The sequence below is a fragment of the Rhinopithecus bieti genome, unplaced genomic scaffold (assembly GCF_001698545.2).
Source record: "Rhinopithecus bieti isolate Rb0 unplaced genomic scaffold, ASM169854v2 scaffold_2723, whole genome shotgun sequence".
Taxonomy (NCBI): domain Eukaryota; kingdom Metazoa; phylum Chordata; class Mammalia; order Primates; family Cercopithecidae; genus Rhinopithecus; species Rhinopithecus bieti.
Window position 1 is genome coordinate 1,574,922 of NW_016804119.1, and position 23,053 is coordinate 1,597,974.

Genomic DNA, 23,053 nt, shown 5'->3' on the forward strand with positions numbered 1-23,053 from the left:
AAGCTATCAAACCAAACCACATCTTTCCAAGCAACAGGCTGTTAGATCTATTTCTCACTGTAAGAAATCCAGTGTAGCTCATAATAAAAGGGGTTCACTGTAAGAAATCCAGTGTAGCTCATAATAAAAGGTAACCCCCTGAAACTTTTTTTCTTCTTGCCTTTAACAATCAAAGAAGAAAAAAGGCAGTGCCCACAAAAGGTTATATAAGTAAAAGATGCACTTTTCTTGGGCGATCTTTAAAATTATCTGGGCTAGAGAAAATGGCACCTTTTGATAAAGCTGTAAGACTCCTTCTCTTTTACCCAGATACACACACACACACACACACACACACACACACACACACACACGGCAGGTGTATTTCCAGACTTGCAGGTACTGCTTGAGCATAATTTCTAACTTAACAATATGACAGAAGTTTTAAATTGCCAATTAAACCCCTAAAACTAAGAGGGCTAAAAGGCTCCATAAATATTCGGTCCAAAGAAAAGTCGGGCTTCTAATACAGCAACAATGCTTGACTATCTTTAACTGGCCATGCTTCGAAGTAAAGCAAAGGAAATGTCATGAAAATATCACAGATTTAGCACTGCCATGGTTATCAGTAGGGAAGTTTCATTTAGTCATCCCAGAACAGAGCACTTCAGGAATGTAAGCTGGTATTTCCCATCAGTGCCAAATCTTGGACCAATTAACTTTCTTGACGGACCTCTAATTGTCTCTTGGTTTGTAGGCAATTCTCTGGGTAGCCAGTTAATTTTACTTTTTTTCTTTTTTTTTAAGTGAGAGTTGGCATTTTTCCTCTTCCCAAATTTGGCAATTACCAAACTAGCATTTCCAGAGGCCTTGCATCCTGGACAAGGCTGTAGACTTAACAAAGATGCCACTCTGCCACTTCACCAGTATTCAGCCTGTGTGCCTTCTTTTGTCCTCTTTTGCAACGAGAAAACAACTTTTGAGATAGAGAGATTATAAACATGAAAAAATTCTGTGTTAGTATTAAAGAACAGGCTGGTTGTGCCGGCTTACATCTGTAATCCCAGCACTTTGGGAGGCCAAGGTGGGTGGATCATGAGGTCAGGCGTTTGAGACCAGCCTGGCCAACATAGTGAAATCCATAGTCGCTACTAAAAATACAAAAAATTAGCCAGGTGTGGTGATGGGTGCCTGTAATCCCAGCTACTTGGGAGGCTGAGGCAGGAGAATCGCTTGAACCTGGGAGGCAGAGGTTGCAGTGAGCTGAGATCATGCCACTGCACTCCAGCCTGGGTGACAGTGCGAGGCTCTGTCTCAAACCAACAAACAAACCACTCAAAACCATGCCATGTAGATTTCCTTTTATTTTAAAAATATGTCAATATTTTTACATTGCAAGTGACTGTGGCAGGGAGGAAGAGATGTATTGAGTGATAATGAACAAAGTCTTGAATTGGCCCAACTCATGTCTCTACACCAGTCTTGCACATTGACTCCTCCTTTAATTCCTAGAAAAGGAGGACTCCAAACCTTTGAAGGCTTTCACAAGATTTATTCTCCCTCCCTGCAAGATGTCTGAGTTAAAGAAGACACCTATTATTTAAGCTATGAGAGCTTGGGCAAATAGCTTAACTTCTCTGAGCCTTTCTTTTCTTATTCCATAAAATGGGAATAAAATTCTTAAGACTAGGTTTATAGTAAAATGTAAGATAATTCACGTGGGGCACAGGACATAGTACTTCTTTCCCACTAAAGTATGTTTCTTATTGCATACACCTTGCAAATACACTTTATGTTAGATAAACAGAGAGACAACCCTTGATTTGACACAGGCAATACCCATTAAGGCACTGTTATTAACCGGGATAATCCCGGAAGGCAGCATTGGAGAGCTCAGGAAAGAATTTTCCGAATAAAACCCAAACACTTAACCCACTCCCTGCCACATTCTCAACAAGCACGCTGCAAAGGCTGTGCTCTCCTGGATCCACTGCGCTCTCCTGGATCCACTGTGCTCTCCTTCTTTTTTTTTTGAGATGGAGTCTTGCTCTGTCACCCAGGCAGGAGCACAGTGGCGCGATCTCGGCTCACTGCAAGTTCTACCTCCTGGGTTCACGCCACTCTCCTGCCTCAGCCTCCCAAGTAGCTGGGACTACAGGCACTCGCCACCATGCCCGGCTAATTTTTTTGCATTTTTTAGTACAGATGGGGTTTCACCATGTTAGCCAGCATAGTCTCGATCTCTTGACCTCGTGATCCGCCCGCCTCAGCCTCCCAAAGTGCTGGGATTACAGGCGTGAGCCACCACGCCGGGCCGTCTCCTTCTTTTTGACTTCCTCATTGTAAGGAGCTAGCAATTAAAACGGCAAATTTATATGCAGTGTATGAACACTAGCTAAGAAACGAGGCCTAGAATTTAGACTTCTGTTTTTGAATAGCTAATAATTGTTTTCTAAAGAAAAAATATCACTTTATGCTGGCCCTATGTCCCCCTCCTCCTCAATCCTGAGTTGTCCCAGGAGACTGCTCCATTCTACACATAGTCAAAAAGAAAATCTATGCACGAGGCGGATCCGGAACACAGCCCAAGTAGGGCCTCGCCAAACAAAATGATGTTACAAAACAATGTCCTTGTCTAGGACAAAAGAACTATTAATGATAATCAGTACATATTACTGAAAGTGCTCCAAGTAATCTTTGGACTTTGTTTCAAAAATTCTTAATGGACACTAATGCTTAGAGTTCACTCAAAAGAGAAATAAATTATGTGCCAGGGTTGCAGGGACCAAGGACAACACGTGGAAGGCATCAAAGCATTAGCAATGTTACGACAATCAAAGATTTTGTAATTGCATAAAAAGCCTTTAAAAATCATTTAGATATACTAATTATGAACATTAATAATACTGTAATGGGAGGTTTCTTTTATGTTCGATTTGAGCCTAGGTTGAGCTGTTTTGGCAATAATATTTCAGCTCTTTCACCAAACCAAGGTGCTTTTGACGCCATGAAAAAAATTCCATTTTAGTTTGAAAAATGGTTATGGGAATGGATAAGAGGAATTTTCCAGTTTTTTGAATTCGAAAAAAAAAAAATCTGTGATTGCTCTCCATCTCTAGGTCATATTTTCTGACATTAGTGCCCAGAAATATCTTTTAATTTTGGACAGGCAGACCAGAAGTATGCCCTCTTTCAAGTCCTGCCTTTATCTTTAACAAAACAGTTCCAAGGACAAAGCCTCATTCCGGGTTCCCCAGCAAAGGGAACATAAAGAGACCATCAGTCTATCTGAGAAAGAAATCTTCAGACAAAACTTATTTGGGAAACATCCGTCTTCTCAGAGATTACTATTCAATGCACTATGAAAAGTCCGTAAGTAAGGAGGGTAATTTCTCTTGTTATTCACTGGCCTCAGTGTATGATTAGTACTCATGTATAGTAAGAATCATAAGAAGCCTTATTTTTCCACATTGATTTCCTTTTATTGAGTGTCTGTATGGAAAATGATGCTATCCATGAGATATTACCTGGTTGATTTAAATTTGATCTTGGAGCTCTGAGGGCAGAGGTGTGAACTGATATCAACACTTTGAGTTTAGCCTTCTAGAATTGAGCAGTTTTATCTTATAAGTGAATAATTCAGCTCGGGTAAACATCAGCAGCTTTCACAATGCTTTTCCAGAAATGCTTTACTTTATGTGCCTCTGCAATCTGTTAAATCTGTTTATTTTTGCCACTCATATGGGCAGGTACGGACGTGAACTGTCTGTGGGTGACTTGCCTGGATGTGGCTATAGCTGCAGTCCCCAAAGTCGAAGCTACCAGAACAGGTCAGATAAGGATGGCCCAAAGATTATGGAGTTGCTGGCCCCAAAGCAAGTCAGACATTATGGGAAGTTTGCATGTATCATGCCCTTGGATAGACAACCTAAATCATATCTCATCGACCATAGATCCTGGTCAGCATACCAAGTCAAGGCAAGTAAAGACTGAAGAAATATCACCTGGTCTGCAGCTCCCCCCAAAACAAAGTCTGCTAGTGATGGCAGAAACATAGATAGACCAAGGGTATCACTACATTATGATGAAGGAAGGAACAACCCCATGCATTCACTCATGTCTTGAATCACCTAGAGAAGAGAGGGAAACTGCCAAAGTGGAGACAATGGAAATGCGGTTCTAAATTTGGAGGAAATGAGACTCACTCTCAGATCAGATGAACAGTAAAAGGACTAGGATCCAATGGAGTATTAAACAAATATTTAAAAGTAGAGAGGTGGGCCGGGCGCCATGGCTCAAGCCTGTAATCCCAGCACTTTGGGAGGCCGAGACAGGTGGATCACGAGGTCAGGAGATCGAGACCATCCTGGCTAACACGGTGAAACCCTGTCTCTACTAAAAAATACAAAAAACTAGCCAGGCGAGGTGGCGGGCGCCTGTAGTCCCAGCTACTCGGGAGGCTGAGGCAGGAGAATGGCGTAAACCCAGGAGGCAGAGCTTGCAGTGAGCTGAGATCCGGCCACTGTACTCCAGCCTGGGTGACAGAGTGAGACTCCGTCTAAAAAAAAAAAAAAAAAAAAAAAGTAGAGAGGTGGTGACCAGTTATTCCCTAATATATAGATTACCATGGGTCCATAAAGAATTTCTTAGAGTAACAATATTATTAACATTTTGAAGAAGATGTATGAGAAACGGATTAAATTATAAATTAGGAAATCATAGATCATTACTATTTGTAGCCTCTCTACTCCCTTCTGATTACAGAATTTTAGAGAGTTTGTCTGGATTGGTGATTGCTGGATAAAACCTCAAGAAAAGGAAGTAGCCATCAAGATACTTCTCTTGGGAGACCAAGGCAGGCAGATCATTTGAGGTCAGGAGTTTGAGACCAGCCTGGCCAACATGGTGAAACCCCATCTCTGCCAAAAAATACCAAAAAAATTAGCCGGGCATGGTGGCGCATGCCTGAAGTCCCAGCTGCTCATGAGACTGAGGCACAAGAATCACTTGAACCTAGGAAGTAGAGGTTGCAGTGAACAGAGATTGTGCCACTGTACTCCAGCCTGTGAGACAGAATGAGACTCCGTCTCCAAAACAACAACAACATACTTACCTTGCATTCACAGATTTTATGAAGAAAAATTTGGTATTGTTAGATTAGCTGTATAAGCTATGTTCTCATATGGGATTTGAGAGTCAGGAAATCTGGATTCTATTCCTAGCTCTGCCACTTCCCAGCTATATAATTTGGGGCAAGATAATCTCTCCAAGCCTCAGTTTCCTCATCACTAAAAGGAGAGGAAAAAGATTTCTTCTTTCATTCTAAAATTCCACCACTAGAAATATAGCTGTAGGAATTAATCATGAATATACACAAGATTCATCATAACATTATTTATATCAGCAAAACATTCAAGGGAACACCCAAATGTTAGCAGTAGAGGATGGCAAATAAAGCATGATATGTTTACCGAATGGAATACTCTACCATCATTAAAATAAAGAAAAATAAATCACAGACAATGATGTTCCAGCTGCATTACGAGAAAAAAAAAAAAACTCAAAGTCCCAGAGCATAGTATACCATTTTGTCAAAATGAAAACAAAATGTATAGAAAAAAGACAAAAAATACATACACCAAATTAATGAGAATGGTTTTCTTTGGGTGGAGGAATTATGACTGATTTTCCTTTGTCTATGTTTTCTAAAATTTCTATAATACATCTGTACAAATAAAATTTTAATAATAAGAAAGAAAAATTAATATTAAATATTCCACAAGGTTACTGTGAAGATAAAATGAAATAAAGAATGGCAATGTTGACCAAATACTGGTTTTTAATATTGCAAACATCTCTCTGTGACTGTTAGGAGACCCAGTTGCCTATAGCAAGTACTAATTGCATTATCTTTTCTAGAGAACCCTTTGTGTAGTCTGAAGTGAAAGTGCGATAGCATAGCTGGCTACTTTCAGGAGGGCCCTATGGTGATGGATAATCTGATAATACTTGCCAAAAGGGTAATCGTAACCAGTATGCTGATAAAGGTCTGAAAAATAAGCCTTGCTTAGTGCGTGTATTTTATGTAGTGCTCTAGAATGTAGTGAGAGACCTAGGGGCTGACATGGAACAACTTTTGACTCCTAGGAAAACCACCATCCTTTAGCTACCAGATAGGTGTTTGCTTACTCCAATGACTGTAGGGCATATGACTACAGTGTCAACACATACTAGCAACCAAAGGCCTGGGGAGACCACTGCAGTACAGGTGCTACCTCACAGACTGATCACAAATCCCTCAAGACAGGAGCCAGCCCTTTCATCAGGACACCTTGAGAAATCTCCAGGACTCAGTGCCCTGTAACGTAAAGAGGAGGATCCCTGGAGTCAGAAAGAACCAGGTTGCAAGCCCAGCTTCACCTACCAACTAGTCATTTCACTTGAGGCAAGCTACTTAGCTGGAGCCTCAGTTTCAGTATCTGTAGGATGGAAGTAAGGATACCTTTTTCATAAGGCTGCTGTGATTATCAAAACGTATAGGCAGTGCAAAGCTGAAAGTGGTCAGCTGTCAGTGAATTCCATTATCTAAGCAATGTTATCTGATGGCAATGCATCTTACAGGAATGCATTGGACTGTTCTATAGAGAAGGGAAGGAAAAAAGGCCCATATGTCCTTGGTTTGCAACACGAAGGTGGCCTTGAACTTCAGAATAAACTATGGGTTCTTTTTGAGATTGATATACTTTGTTATATTTTGATTGATTTCAACTAGCACAGTTCTTCTCTTATAAATTATTCTTTTCCATTTTCTTTTATTACATTTTAATTTTAAAAGGTTGTAATGGGTTGAATTGCATCCCCCAAAAAGACACATTCAAGTCCTAACTCCTGATACCTGCGAATGTGACCTTACTTGGAAATCATATCTTTATAGATATAATTAAGATGAAGTAATACTGGTCCAGGGGCCAGTCATCTGAATACTTGAACTAAGTATTTAGATTTAGTCTAAATTTAATGACTACTACCTCTATAAGAGGAAGGAGAGGGAGATCTGCATTCAGGGACACGGACAACACATACAGAACAAGGCCACATGCAGATGGAGGAGGGATCGGAGTGATGTAGCTATAAGGGCAGGAATGCCAAGGATTTCCAGCAACTACCAGAAGCTAGGAGAGAGAGGCTTCAGGAACTTCTTCCCTAGAGCCTTCAGAGGGAGCAAGGCTCTGCTGCCACCTTGATTTTGGGACTTCTAGCATCCAGGACTGTGAGAGAACACATCTGTGTTGTTTTAAGCCACCCAGGTTGTGGCACTTTGTTACCATGGTCCCATGAAATTAATACAAAGGTCCAGGAAATGTTATAAGTGTAAGGTGCCTGGCGGTAATACTCTGGGATCTTCCAAAAACAGACTGCAGCTGTTTTCTTGCTACCCCACCAAATCCATTCTCCCATTCCTCCAGGGCGGTCAAGCTTTAGATGGACATGTAGCCATCCATTTAGAGGCTGTAATTCCCAGAATCCCTTGCAGTTGGGTATGGCCACAAGACTAGATTCTTACCAGGACATGTGACCAGAAGGGGTGTATATAACTTCCATGTCACTTAAAAGGAAGCTGCTCACTCTGGATATCCTTTCTCCCTCTATTCCCATGGACTAGAACTTGGATAAGGCCATAACCCAGCTCCAGCCATGTGGGCAAGGCCACTTTTGGAGACAGGAGAGAGCACCCAGATAGGACCTGTGAACAGAGCTTCCTTGGCAGCCTCCACTGGCTCTAATACCACAGGAGAGAGAAGCCAGCTTCTACCTCATGTAAGTCACTGTGTTATTGAGTCTGTTTGCTACAATAGTTTTCAACCTTTACCCTAACAAATACACAGGGTTAGGAAATAGCTAGTTTATAGATTAAAATTCCCAAATGTTAGATCTGGAATAGACTAAAGAAATTGTGCCTCTCCCTGAAAAAGGACAGAAAACTGGGACTCAGAGGGATTAGGCAACTGGTTCCAAGTCAGCCAGCCAATTAGGAGCAGATCAAAAAGTAGCACCCTACACAGGAGTGGCTCTGTGGGCTCTGAGGCCTGGACGTGTTGAAGTCTTCCTGTTACCATACAGGACACCTCAACTGGACCCAGTAACAATTTCACTAGTCTCACTTAGAAGCTCCATGTAAGCCAGAGTGACTTTTTGAACTATAAATCTGATCACATCAGTCTCCTGCTCAAACTCCTTCCACAGTTGAGAGGGTCCTACATGATCCAGCCTGCCTGGTTCTCCAACCTAGTGTCTCCCTCTCTCTCTGTCTCACCCATCTCATTCTTCCACACTAACCATCCTAAATTTTCTCTAAAGCTCTAAGCTTGCTCCAGACTCACATCCTTTCTGTTTGTAGTTCTCTCTGCCTGTCTCACTTTCCCTCCACTTCTCCGCAGGTCTCCTTCACATCCATTTAGATCTTTGCTCAGCTCTCATCTCCTGCTAGAATGCTTCCCAGTCAGCTAGCCACAATCGCTCTCGCCATTCTCCACTTTGCTTTACTTTGTATCTTCACAATAGTTCCCTTCTCCTGACATTCTATTATATAGTTGTATGTCTTCCCAACAATTTCAATTCTTGAAGCAGGTACTTCCCATCCTTGGTTTACCACTGTATTTGTGATGCCTAGAATGGTACCTGGCACATAGATACTCACAAAACATTGTTGAATGAAGATCAGAAAAAATTGTTAAGTGAATGAAGTTGACTCCAGAAAGCCACACATCTAGTTTACCAATAATGACTCCAAAGCTCCTGGAAGTACGTAGAGAAGACAAGAGGAGTATAGAGGGTGGGACAAGTGCTAACTGAGAAAGTCGGGGAACACCTAAAGAGAGGTTTGCACAGCTGAAGAGAAACCGGAAGGCTACGTACAAAGAGTGAGAGGGGAGAGAACACACGCTAACCCCAGAACCCAAAGCAAAGGTCAGGCAATCAATAGAAAAGTTAAAATGGCACTTTTAAACACTTGTGATAAAATTGATTTGGTCATTACCAGAGCTGAACACAGGGCATGCATGCCTCATCTGTTAGAAAGATCTTTATGATCTTGTTAGCAGATCCCCAACCCAGAAGCTGTAAAGGTTATAACCCAACTTGTAAAACTAATCTCACACTGGCTCTGGGATAATAAAGAATCTACAGAAAGCTTTCCAGTTAACTATATGCTACATACAGCAAGTAGCCGGGCTTGTGTGGCTGGCTTCTCCTACATGGCAATTCAGGATGACTCTCCCATTTCTGAGACTGAGAAAGCTATTTTGGAAACAGTGATTTCAATATGCATAGTTCTTAGATACAACAGCTTAGAGTTTAACTTGAGTTTAATAATTTCTCCCCTATTCAAAGTGATTTTATAATAAAAGTCAGCATGCCATTGCCATTGAATTAAGCTGGGATGAGTTGGAATAGTAGTTTGGCAAAACTCTTTTTGCCAGATTTAAAAAAATATATATTTTATTTTTAAAGATAGCTTTGTTTTATATTTGCATAATCTCAGTTGTAAATACTTAGTTTATTATTATTACTTATTTGGGTCTTTCTTCCTAAATAAAACAGTGCAGCATCATTTCTTGTCTAATACTCTTTTGGACCACATGGCAGGTCTATGAGGTACTACAGAAAGGAAAAATGAGTTCATGCAACATAGCAGGTCCAGAAAACAGAACACAGTAACAATCACAAAATATTTCTAAGCAGCCTTGTAAAGGAAACAAGGGAGAATGTGAGAGCACTGGGCATTTACTTTTGAGCAGGATGCATGCTAAAATATGTAGAGATGAAATGATATGATGTCTGGGGTTTGCTTTAAAATGCTTTAGCAAAGGGAAAAAGGGATAGATGAAGCAAGTGTGACAATGTTGGTTAGGCTGAATCTGGGTGTTGGGTACAGGGCAGTTCATTCCACTGTTGCCCCTCTTTGCATTCATGTTTGAAATTTTCATACTAAACAATTCAAGCCAGTAAGGGCTGACTGGAAAACGTTAAAAAGAGGTTCAATCTCTCTTAAACTGTCTGAGTGATCCCAACCAAAAGAAAGGTCAGACCAGACGGATATACAGCTGAATTCTATCAGAATTTGTAGCTCTGGTAGAATTCAGCTGTAAATTCACACAGCTACAAAGAGGAGCTGGTACTGTTTCTTCTGAAACTATTCTAAACAATTGAAAAAGAGGGACTCCTCCCTAACACATTCTATGAGGGCAGCATCATCCTGATACCAAAACCTGGCAAAAATACAAGAAAAAAAGAAAACTTCAGGCCAATATCCCTGATGAACATTGATGGAAAAATCCTCAATAAAACACCAGCAAACTGAATCCAGCAGCACATCAAAAAACATATCCACCATGATCAAACTGGCTTCATCCCTGGGATGCAAGGCCAGCTCAACATATGCAAATCAATAAATGTAATTCATCACATAAACAGAACTAAAGATAAAAACCACATGATTATCTCAGGAGATGCAGAAAAGGCCTTCAATAAATGTCAACATCCCTTCATGTTAAAAACTCTCAATTAACTAGGTATTGATGGAACATACCTCAAAATAATAAGAGCCATTTATGACAAACCCACAGCCAATATCATACTGAATGGACAAAAGCTGGAAGCATTCCCCTTGAAAACTGGCACAAGACAAGGATGCCCTCTCTCACCACTCCTATTCAACACAGTATTGGAAATTCTGGCCAGGGCAGTCAGGCAAGAGAAAGAAAGAAACACTCTTTCAAATAGGAAGAGAGGAAGTCAAAGTGTTTGCAGATGACATGATCCTGTATCTAGAAAACCCTATTGTGTTAGCCCCAAAGCTTCTTAAGCTGATAAGCAACCTCAGCAAAGTCTCAGTATACAAAATCAATATGCAAAAATCACAAGCATTACTGTTCACCAACAGTAGATAAGCAGAGAGCCAAATCATGAATGAACTCCCATGCAGAAGTGCTACAAAGAGAATAAAATACCTAGGAATACAGCTAAGAAGGGAAGTGAAGGACCTCTTCAAGGAGAACCACAAACCACTGCTCAAGGAAATAAGAGAGGACACAAACAAATGGAAAAACATTCCATCCTCATGGATAGGAAGAATCAATATCATGAGAATGGCCACACTACCCAAAGTAATTTATAGATTCAATGCTATTCCCATTAAACTACCATTTATTTTTTTTCACAGAATTAGAAAAAACTACTTTAAAATTCATATGGAACCTAAAAAGAGCCCCTATAACCAAGAGAATCCTAAGCAAAAATAACAAAGCAGGAGGCATCACGCTACCTGACTTCAAATTATACTACAAGGCTACAGGAACTAAAACAGTTGGCAGCACGTTTTCAATCTACTTTCTGATTTCCTCATCTCCTTCTGCGATGTAAGTAGTGAAGATATTGTTGGATCCATTTTTCAGTGAGGAAATTGGGTGTCAGAAAGATGGAGGGGCATGTTTAAGGTCAAATGGTCCCTGTAAGGCAGAGCTGGGTCAGGGCTCAGTCAAAGGTTTTTGTTCCAGTGGCCATTAAACTTGTTTCCTCCTCCTCATCGATATTGGCCCAGTGATTGAAGTGCTCCTCCCATGCCCACATCAAAAGCCAAGGGTAGCTGGCACAAAAGATGGAAGATGAGCATCTGAATTCTGGCTCAAAGAGCTCCCTGTGGTCTCCATGCCTTGCAGCATTAACTCTTTCACCAATAGGCTCTCCTAACTTTACATCCTGGTGGTCCCTTCTCATTTGGTGCAGTTTGGATTTGACAAATGAGTTTCGACGGTGTATTGTTGTGCACATAACTGCCCCTCAGTTCTAGCCACCTCGTATTTGCGAGTAAGAGATATATCCAGGACGGGAGAGGCCTCGCCCAAACCTCGAGGACACTCCTCACTGCCAGGGTGAGAGACTGGACCCTTATGATATTGTATTATCCAAATGCACGTGGATCAACCCTGCCACACACAGCTAAGCGTTCCCTTCTCTTCGCTTTCCCCCACATAATGTGAAAATAGCACTCTCAAGGCCTTTATAAATGGGGAAATCAACCCATTTGCAGTAAGGTGGCTTTAGTTACCTCTAATTTCAGAGCTGTCACTAACTGGTCCCAGAATCTCTTTAAATTCAGGTCTACAGGGCCAAAAGGAGCTTGAAATTATTTGAATACCTCATTAATGGACAATGTATGAACAATTTGCTCTTTCAGCGCAAAATGGGATTTATTTGTCTATGAAATCTCAGGCTTGCCACCTAGCCCTGGTTGACTGCATAATCGTTTGTTCTTGCCCTGCCCCATGCTAGTCAGGCACTATGTTAGGTGATGGCGAAACAACAGCAGACAAGATAGTAATGATCCCTGCACTCATGGTGCTTAGGAGGAAAGGCCTACGTATTCTGGTACCAGCCAAAGCCTCTGCAAGTGACCCAAAATCCACTCTGCCCATACATGTTGCATCAGCCCCACCCACGTTCCTAAAAGCCATCTCTTCTCCCTAGGGAAGCCCCAGCGCTGGTCTTCATATCCACAAGCTTTCAGGAGCAAAAAGTGTTTTAGGGACACTGAAAAGAAAGCAGGCTATACTAACTTAGCCCAACCCTTAGCATGTTCTCTTTTCATCTTTGGTCACTTGAGACCCTGTTGACTTTTTTTGAGAGTGCCAATATCCATCCAAGTATGTACATGACAGGGACCTCTTCTTGCTTATACATTTCCTCCTACAAACATCTTGATTTTTTTTTCACTTGCATTTCACCAGATCCTGTTACAGGATCTAAATATTCCAAATAATTCTTACAACTGCCACACGATGAAGAGAACGGATCCCGTTACTCTTTATTTACATACATAAAACCCGTGCCTCAGTTTCCAAGGTAACAGAACAAAGAAAACAAGTCATCATCCTGATGCTAATACCGATGAGGGTCAGACGGCTTTGATCTCAGACGCAAGGCACTTTTCAGCCAGCGCAACATTCTCATTTTTCATGATTCCTGCCCCGCACCCCCACGCCCCCACAGCTATACTTCCTGTGGCTTACTGAAGGGCGCTTTAAATATGGCTCGAGAAAGTACACGGAGGAAGCAAGTAAACTTTCAGGATTTTAGTTCCAGCAAATGAAGGCAAAAGTGACTAATCAGAGTGAACAGGACTCAGTCAGGAGCATCAGTCACAGGATGAATCGGCCTCAGCCAGAAAGTCTGGCACAAAGCACTGCTCCCGCGACCACCAAGCCACAGATAAACCACCAGGCTGCAAAGAACTACATCACTTACAAGCTGATAGAAGTCTTATTATTATTATATATTATGCTGAAACTCTGAGCCTTACTGTAAGTCATCATTTTACATAGTTTTCACAATGACAGTAAAGTCCTGCCACAAGTGGCACTGTCAACTTTTCTATGAGCACTTTCTTTTCCTCACGGTGACATTCAAAGTTCAGAGTCTCCTTCATCTAAAGGAGTTGTCCTATCAGCTTGCTAATGGGAACAATTCATTTAACCTGCACTCCAAGTACAGCCACGGAGCCGAGTAAAATATGTATAGGATCCAGGGGGAATCGGTCCTCCCAGCTGGTCCTTCCTGCCATTTGATTCATTGACAAGAGTCCCACTTTCTTTCCACTCAGGCTGATTTACAGAAAAAAAAAAAAAAAAGACATTCCAGAAAAATTAAGTTAACTATTAGCCAAATCCCCTCTAGCTGCTGGCTTGGATTATATAACAACTCCGTAATTCCAGAAGCTAAAGAACAGAAGGCCAGCATTTTCTCCGATTTCCTATAGTTTTAATGACTTTCCACTCTCTGTTCCTTTTCTCCCAGCCCACCGCACCACCACATCACCACATACGCCTTTGACAGTCTACATGGCTCGTATTCCTCATTTATTTTAATTATGTTGGGTGCTTCTGCTTATACTGCAATGTATCCTGGCTTCATAAAATACTCACTTTATATGACCCTTGCTTGCTGCCTTTGACCCACTCACCGTGAAACACTTGCGGAGCCAAAATTCTAGGAAAAGCACCTGCAATTATTAATGCATTAAACCAGTGTTCTGAAATGACTAAATGCATTATTTCTGCTGTAGAAGAAAATGCTGAGGTGAAGCCAGAGCAAAGGTAAAAGACCTGGTTTTCCTAAAATGGATATAGCCTTAGAGGCATTTATATTCTCGGAGGACCCAGTCCTGATTCTTCTGATCATTTTTCAAATAATGAGTGTGAGATGGCCTGCTCATTAAACTGATGTAATAGGTAAATATCACCTGCGTTTAGGGTGGGCAACGGGAAGAGGGCAACTATTTTCTGGGATTCTAAAGGATTTGTAAGGGGAGCAAAAATGTGGGCCTGGTTTCTGAACGAGGTCTATGTTCTGCTCTCACTTTTCACTGGCTGCCACAATAAACAGGGCGAGAGATTGTTAAGCTTTCATGAACTAAAAGCAACGCCAATTGCTGTGGATTGCTTTTTATAGGATTTCGAGTAATTTCACATTACAAATATTACCTCTGCTTATGACCCCTTAAAAGATAACCAAATGCCAAGCCCATTGGAATAAACATCTAGAGGAAAGAGCGACATATAGCCCAACAAACTGTTTTTTCAAAAGCCATAAGCCTAGGTTAGATGCTTTGTCTACCACACTGCTGCTCAAGTGAAGCCTCCCTTCTTCCAAGTACAGCCAAACCCCTAAATATAACCTTTTTAAGGATCCTTTACAAAGTGGATGTTAAAAGTGAACAGAACCTCATTGAACCATCTATTCTTCTTCCTTTAACCTGCAGAGTCATCTACATTTGCTATTTCCTTCAAGTCTCCTTTTTTTTTCCTTCCCCAAACACTGGAAACTTCAGAGCCACTCACACATTGCAGTAATTCTGCCTGCTCTACATAAAATAATGCCTGCTCTTGTGTTCACAAAATCAGGCCAGTTACTCAGTAGAATCTGTGGTCTAGGGTGACCCTGAAGAGACATAAATTTCTAATTTTTATACTTTCCTCAAATTTTGTATGTTATTTTTGTTATTTCAAAATCCAGTGCTTTATAATAAATTTATAGGGTGCCTAAGGGGATCTCCATTCATATTATATGGTATCTCATTCATGGCTCCTCCGGGAGAGAAACACAGAGTTATACTTCTCAGTCAGCCAACAACACTCCTGCTTGTGAAGTTCCTATATAATAATGAGAAACAAGGCTCCTGTGGGTATCCCACACATGTGTGTAAAATAAACGCCTACAAAGGGAAAATGATGCCATGCTACACTTAAAGCAGGATCACGTGGGTAAGCTGGAAAAAATGCTTCCGTGTCTGTAGTTATGAAGTGATTCTGTATTTTATTGTAGAAATTTTATCAAGTATCAGTTTCAAGTGGTTTTTATATATACTCCATGCTTCAGCTGAGATGTTTTCTGTGCCTCCTTCTTTCCAGGAGCATCAGCAGCTATAGTCAAGTTTCAAGAATGGGGAAATGCTGTGAGAGTGTGCAGGCAATGACCTGAAAACCATAAAAAAGCCCCACTAAAAGCTGGCTTGCTTTTCATTGTGACCCTGTGCTGACAATTCTTAGTAATGTCAGCAATAAAATAAATTACTGGGCCAACCACTCCCATGCCTGCCCCTCGTTGATATGGCACGGTGAAAGCACTCCAATATCTTTCTTAAGAAGGCTACATCATCATAAATACTGAAAATACTATATATTCACTGTAGGACATGTAGAAAAATATTTTAAATGTTTTTAGGAGAGAATTAAAATTTACATTAACTCTAGCACTTATTGATAATCATAGCCCTTTATGTCATTATTACTTTTTGGTTATTAAAAGTAATTCTACTATAAATATCCTTGTTACATAGATTTCTTTTGGCATTTGTGTTTATTTTCTTTTCTGGAAGTACAGTCTTGAAAGTTTAACTTTTAAAAGCATTGAATAGATATCATGTCCCGGAAAAGTGTTTACCAATTTATAATTCCTAGATTAGTGTACACTTGTCCCAACACAGAACTTTATCATGAAATATAAATCCTGATAATTTAATTGGCTAAAAAGGTGTCCCTTTAAAATTGACATTTCTATGTTTATCTATGATGTTGTTTTGTCTGCATTTAAAAAAAATTTTGTTTCTGTTGTCTAAGTTTCTTGACTTTTGTATTTCCTCTTTTGTTAGTTGCCTGTTCATAATCTTTGCTCATTTTTGTATTGTGGTATTAGTCCTTTACTACTCACTAATTTATAAGACTTCTGTATAGTTAATCATATGTTGTTTTTCTCCCCAGTTTTTCTTTTAAATTCTGTTTAGGTTGTTTCTTGTGTATGTAAACTAGCTCTACCACTTACTGATAATCATAGCCCTTTATGTAATTTCTACCTTTTTGGTTATTAAAAATAATTCTACTATAAATATCTTCTTTAAAATATCCAACCTAGTAATCTTTTATTTATGGTTTCTGCCTTTGCTTGCATGCCTATGAGGACTGTATTTGTTCCAAAAACATACTCACAGATACTTAAAATATTTTATAATTTTACTTTTATATTTAATTTAAAATTCAAATAAAAGTACCTAAATATACTTTTTTCTTGCTCTAGTTTAGCTTGTACATAAATTATTTCACTCCACTTCTCAAGATTTGAATCTAAACAACACACCAACTATCTTATGTCTTTCGTTGTTCTCACAAGAGGTATGTCACTGTGTCTGTTGTGTCAGGAAAAAAAAAAAAATCAGGACTATCAAAAAGGCTTAGAGCCAAATTCTAGCCCAAAAAATTTACATGTAGAATCTGAGTTGGTTCACCTCTTCTTTAGAAAATGAGGCCAACCATTGAGATTTGGGGCATCTATTTCTTAAATTTGTCTTTACTGAATAAACCTGGGCAAGTTTACTGACTTCTTTGTAAAATGGGGATTATAGTAAGAGCAGCACAGTATGGTAGCATCTATATTTAACACTTTCTGTAACAGATTACTGGTATAACAGGAAGTTTCACTTTTATCTTTGTTGTATTTAGTTTTTGCCTGCCACAACAACTACTTATGATATTTTAATATTTACCAAGAGTTTTCCAAATAGGGCTGATTCTATTAAAAAAAAAAAAAAGACCCCTTATGCTATTTATACAAGCTTGTTTAGATTAGGATTATATTCCAGAAGCTAAGAGGGCTTCATTTGCTGACTTCAGACAAAGTACACATATAGAACATGAAATGACACTGCTGAGATTGTTCCACTAGCTTTCTGTTTTTTGTCCAGAAGGAAAGCCAGGGAGGTCAGAGAGACAGAAAGTTCTTTGCAGAGAGGTCCACCCTGCCCAGATATGGGAATTGTGCTCATTAGGAGAAATAGTGGGGGAGAGGAGGTGCGTATTTTCTGGAAAAAACTGGAGCATGGGAAGAATAATGTGCACGCTGGCCATCAAATGAGATTTGAATAACAATTTACCACTCTATTCAAAAGTGTCTAAAATATAACAACCCCTCTTTATTGCTACCTTTTGCCAGGACATTTGCCATCCCAGAGGTACTACGGGACACGATTTTCAGCAGCAATGCATTCCTTAAAGAGAAGGACAGCAGGGTAGTTGACCCTTGATCCTGTCTGACCATACCCCAAATCTTTGAAATCCTTAGCTTTGCAGAAACTGGAGGAAGCAGAGCCAATGTGATGACGCTTGAGGGAAATCTTTCATGCCACTGATAGGAAACAGGAATCCAAAGGACATTTTTAACTCATTTCTCAAAGATACGGGGATGAGTATAATTTACATTCATCCTCTACTTCATGGGGGGAAAGAACAGCCCAGCAGTCAAAGCAAGAAAAAAGTCAGGAATCTTTTCACTGGTGTATTTCATCAGCAATAAACATTTCCCCAACATCATGCTGTATTCAAGGCATCAAGGAAGTTACTTAATGAAGAAAGGCACCTGGCTTCTCAGCCTTTATAGCTTTCTAAATGTTCCATGTTTTTAAAGACCTCCAAGTTTTTTTCTGTTCCTTCTTCTAGGAATGCTCTTTCCTTTTTCCTGACTGGGCTAATTCCCATTTATCCTCAAGATCCAAAGCAGGGCTTCACTTTGTCATCACACCCAGAGTATACTGATTGTCTCTCCCTAGCACATCCTTAATCCAGCCTGCTGTGGTCTGTTGTGCAGCTTGGTCACAGTCCACGCTCATGGGTGAAGGGACGGGTGGGGACGTGTTTCATTAGCCAATTGCCAAGCCATGTGCCCAGGTTTGGGTTTGCCTCTATCCCGAGGAAGGAGGCACCTTTTAAGAATCACCTAAAGTCCCAGCACTTTGGGAGGCCAAGGCAGGCAGATCACGAGGTCAGGAGATCGAGACCATCCTAGCTAACACGGTGAAACCCCATCTCTACTAAAAATACAAAAAATCAGCCGGGCGAGGTGGCAGGCGCTTGTAGTCCCAGTTACTCGGGAGCCTGAGGCAGGAGAGTGGCGTGAACCCAGAAGGCGGAGCTTGCAGTGAGCCGAGATCTCGCCACTGAACTCCAGCCTGGGTGACAGAGCGAAAAAAAAAGAAAAAAAAAAAGAATCATCCAAAGGTGGCCTACTCTTCTCTGCACTTACCATTCTCTTGTTTACTTGTCTGTTCACTACACCCACCATGTACATTTATCCCCTACTATCTTCCCTCCCAAAGAATATAGAACATCACTTCTTCCAATTAAGTATATGGACAATATCTTTTATCTCTTGATCCTAAGTCCCTGCCATTGTGTCTGGCACATAATAGCTTCTTGGAAAATATCTCTTGAATATTTGCTGAATGAATCAAATGTGCCTTCAGGAAATGTACAGCTTTATGCAAACGCCTTAGCTTCCTAGAAGTACTGTAACAAAAGCTTCACATGGGCAAGAACCACCACGGATCAAAGGGGACTGAAGAAGTTAGGAGAAGTTTACGGAGGAAGTGAGTCAGTATCTCACAGGATCTCACAGAGAAACGTCTAACTGGAGATTCAGTTTCTCTCAATTTAGCGTGCGGTGAGCAAAGGATTTGGAACTCACCGATGTACTGCTTCTGCTCTCCCCTGTAACTGTGAGAATGCATTCACTAGCTCAATCACTCACCACAATATTTATCCATCACCTACCACATGCAGAACTCTGACAACGCCCGGGCCCTCCACCCGCAGCACATGCTCTGGGGAGTGCCCTGTCCCTGACTCGGTCTGCTGTGATTTTTCCTGCTCTTGTCCTTGTGTACCCATGCTGTTTCTATACGAGAGAGAGGGATGGTGCCCCCTCCCTCCGTATTGCAAACATGCTCACCAGTGAGCTCAGATGTCGGAAGGGAAGAGGGATGAGGCAGTGTTTTGAAGAGGCTGGGAGGTTATCAGGGGCTGCTACATCAGTCTTTGACTCTTCAAAGGCCTGGAATAGTGTAAGACAACAGCAACTTCTCATAAAGGTCACACTTCCGTAATTCTGGCTGAGATCCTCCCGAGGAGCAACCTAATTGATCAACTAACATGCAGGAAATCCTCTAAAAGGTAGTTTTCACAAGCTGGTAGCGGATATAGATAAGATCTTTGAGAGAGGTAGTCTAGGATTATAGCTGAGAGCACAGGCAGATGATGGAGTTTGAGGCTGGGATCAGTGCTTCTCAGCGGTGGAACACTGAGCAAGTCACTTACCCTCTCAAAGCCTCGGCTTTCTCTTCTGTGAAACTGAAATAATGATGGTACCCTTCTCATAGGGTTGTAATTCAGCTTCAATATCTTTTTTTTTTTTTTTTTTTTTTTGAGACAGAGTCTCTCTCTGTCGCCCAGGCTGGAGTGCAGTGGTGCCATCTAGGCTCACTGCACCCTCAACCTCTGCCTCCCGGGTTGATGTGATTCTCCTGCTTCAGCCTCCCAAGTAGCTGGGATTACAGGCACATGCCACCACGCCTGTGCTAGTTTTTGTATTTTCAGTAGAGATAGGGTTTTGCCATGTTGGCCAGGCTGGTCTCAAACTCCTGACCTCAAGTGATCCACCCTGCCTCGGCCTCCCAAAGTGCTGGGATTACAGGCGTGAGCCACCGTTCCTGGCCAGCTTCAAGGATCTGATGTCTGCAAACCATCAAGCAATGACCAGTATGGAATGAACTCCTTTAAGGGTATGAGAACAACCTTAGTAAGTCACATCACTTATAAGCCAGTATTAATGTTACCTAGCTTGGAAAATTTTACAAGGATTAACTGAAACAATGCATGTGCAAGTGGTTGTCACATGGTAGGTCCTAAAAATGTTAGTTCCTTAAGATTACTGGCATGAGATTTTTCTATGATGCTACGTTTAAAACTTCATTCTTGAAGGCTGACTTTAACTCGGTTTGTGTGGGAGGAAGCCCTCTTCTTCCATGGTCACCTTGTGTGGAATGGGCCTTTTCTCTCTTGCCATTTTCATTCAAAATATCTGTGGCAGTGCTGCGGAATATTCCAATACGTCCTCTTGACCTCTATCCATAAACAGCCTTTCTCACAATGAGATGTTCCGAGTTTAGGAGCCTTGCTATTTTCAACAAAGAATTAATTGCAAAGTAATTAAGTTTAGAGCAGGGGAATAGATGAACCCTGTCTATCATAAAGGAACAGTGTGGATGGTGACATAATGGAGCAAGGAGACGATGCTTCAGATTAACACACACACACACACACACACACACACAATCTCTTTTCTAAAGCACACAAAGAAACCTCCCATCACATATATTGACAAGATAAATCTAAGCTGCTTAAAGAAGCACTTAATTTTGTTCTCATTAAGTCGCAGGGTTAAGGGCTTTACCCTCAACGCCCATGGAAGCGATGTTAGGTTTTCACCTTGGAAAGTTCTCTGAGGCCCTAAGTCCATTGACAAATATAGCACTAAGATGTGTTACAGAAAATTGCATCTGAAAGCCAGTGGCTTTGCTGGCCACATTCCCACTTGCCTCTGTGTTCCTCAATGAACATAGAATGCACAGAGAGGACCAGAGGGGCACACGTGTTCATCCCTCTGCCTTAATGCACACAAATTCACGATTAATCAGCAGTGGATCTAAGGTTGGGGGGTGTGCAGCTTAGATGGGGACAGTCACAAGCCGGTTTTACCACTAGAGCTAGGAGGCTTAATCTTCTTAATAGCGATTAGGTTGATGCCACCCTAACATTTTCTCTGGTTATTTCAGGGACTGAGAAGGTGCCAGCTCACATCACACATCCTTTCTGATGACATGAATGGAGAAGTCTATGGCGTAATTTAAGGTGCATTCTTACACATCCTTGTGTTCTGATTAGAGCAATATATTGCCGGATACCTCATCTTTACACCTGAAAACACAGTACCTAGGATTTAAGAAATATTTGAGCACTGGAAAGGAAGAAAGAAAAAAAGAAAAAAAAAAAGGAAAGAAGGGAAGGAAAAGGTCTAGAAGGACACATACCAAAATTTTAACTGTGATTGTATCTAGTATTTTTCTTCCTTTCTACTTTTATGTCTTTTCCATAATTGCTACAGTGAGTATTGTTTTACTTTTATGATGGGCACAATAAAATGAACTTGATTTTGATCGTTTACTAAAACTGCTTTCAAAAAACATCAATTCTAACACAATGTGCTTTAAAAGTCCTCATTACCCTCAAGGAATTTTACCTCTGACTCTAGGCAACACAGTCATGACAAAAATACGCCACTCCAAGCTTAAATAGACAAAGCCTAAAGTTAAGGTTTTTCCCGAAGTGTTTACATCTCAGCCCTTCTCTGGTGCTTTTTCATGGTTTGGTTTGGAGGTGAGTTGTGGGACGCGCCACACCAGCATGCGGTTGCAAGGAGAGAAGGGTGTTGCTGCCCTCCCAGCATCACACCCATCCTAAGAGCAAACACAACCCACAAACCTGGGTGTCATACTGCCTGGGTGGCTCCCCGAAGGTGCTGGAGGCACACTCCTAGAGGGTGGGGCCGAGGAAGCTGAAATGCAAAAAAATAAAAACAATGGCCAGGGCTCTGTTGGGCAAGGTTTTCTGTCGTCTTCCTTTTCCTTGCCCCTACTGTTCATAGTATTTGACTGGGTTTTGCTTAAATCTTTCAGAGAGAAGTGTTAACCTTCTCCCAGAATGAAATAAAATATACAAGGAAATAAAATAAAAGCTTGAAAAAGATGACCAGGAACGCCATAGAAAGAACGTAGAGATAGAACTAAAGTTTAGGGTACTTCAAATGCATCATCTAGGTCGGACGGGCACTGATTCACAGAATACTATATTAGAGACCCTCACAGCAAGCCTTGTTGGTTATTGATTCAGTTCCAGACCATGGTTACCTTTCCGTATTGTACAATATTGGCTTGAAGTCCTCCACATTTGCACCCCTGACTCATATTGCTCTGGATGGTGAATGAGCTTGCACACGACATCACATTGCTCCCCACTCTGACCTACATTACATTTTACTGTGAATGAGTTTAATGGATTAAGATCTGATTGGCATGAGCTTCCACGTGTGACTGCCGAGGGTTGGCAATGCTTTTCGTGAGCCCACAGAAGCACTGCAGACGTTTGCTCTGAGTTTTCTTCTAGAAAATTTTGCTTTGTGTTTTGTTTTGCTTTCCTCCTAGTAAGAGTCTCATTCTCATTATGACATTTTGGCCAAAAAAAAAAAAAAAAAAAAAAAAAAAAACAAAGAAAGAAAAAGTAAGCAGTTCCCTACCTACACAGTGAAAAAACCTAGGTGGTTTTTATTGTTATCCAAAACACAGGGCATGCTGAACTGGTTTCATTTGAAGGCTGGGCTTGCATTAAATGCCAAATAAGGAATTTTTACACGATGTGGAAAATGAGGCAAATATAAAATGAATATTGGGTTGAGTTTTCCCTGAAATTTCTGTGGACTGGAGTTTGGATTTAAAATTTTCCACTCATAACTTACATTATCAATTTGTAGACTATCACCACAAATATGTGTGTAATGATGACCCTATGATTTCTGAACAGTTACTTAACTACAATGGGATTTAATCAAAGGATTCAACAATTGTAGGGGCAAAGGGCCGTAA

The 23,053-nt window shown here is 40.9% G+C and overlaps 1 long non-coding RNA gene across 1 annotated transcript in view; it reads left to right on the forward strand.

Annotated features, from left to right (window-relative positions):
- LOC108523800 (uncharacterized) overlaps positions 1-21,511 on the forward strand; it is a 34,934-nt gene extending 13,423 nt beyond the window's left edge. The window contains exons 2-4 of the long non-coding RNA XR_001883895.1: positions 3,203-3,351; positions 7,643-7,797; positions 21,191-21,511. This is a non-coding gene — a long non-coding RNA (uncharacterized LOC108523800). The remainder of the gene's footprint in view (positions 1-3,202; positions 3,352-7,642; positions 7,798-21,190) is intronic.
- Positions 21,512-23,053: the final 1,542 nt, after the last annotated feature.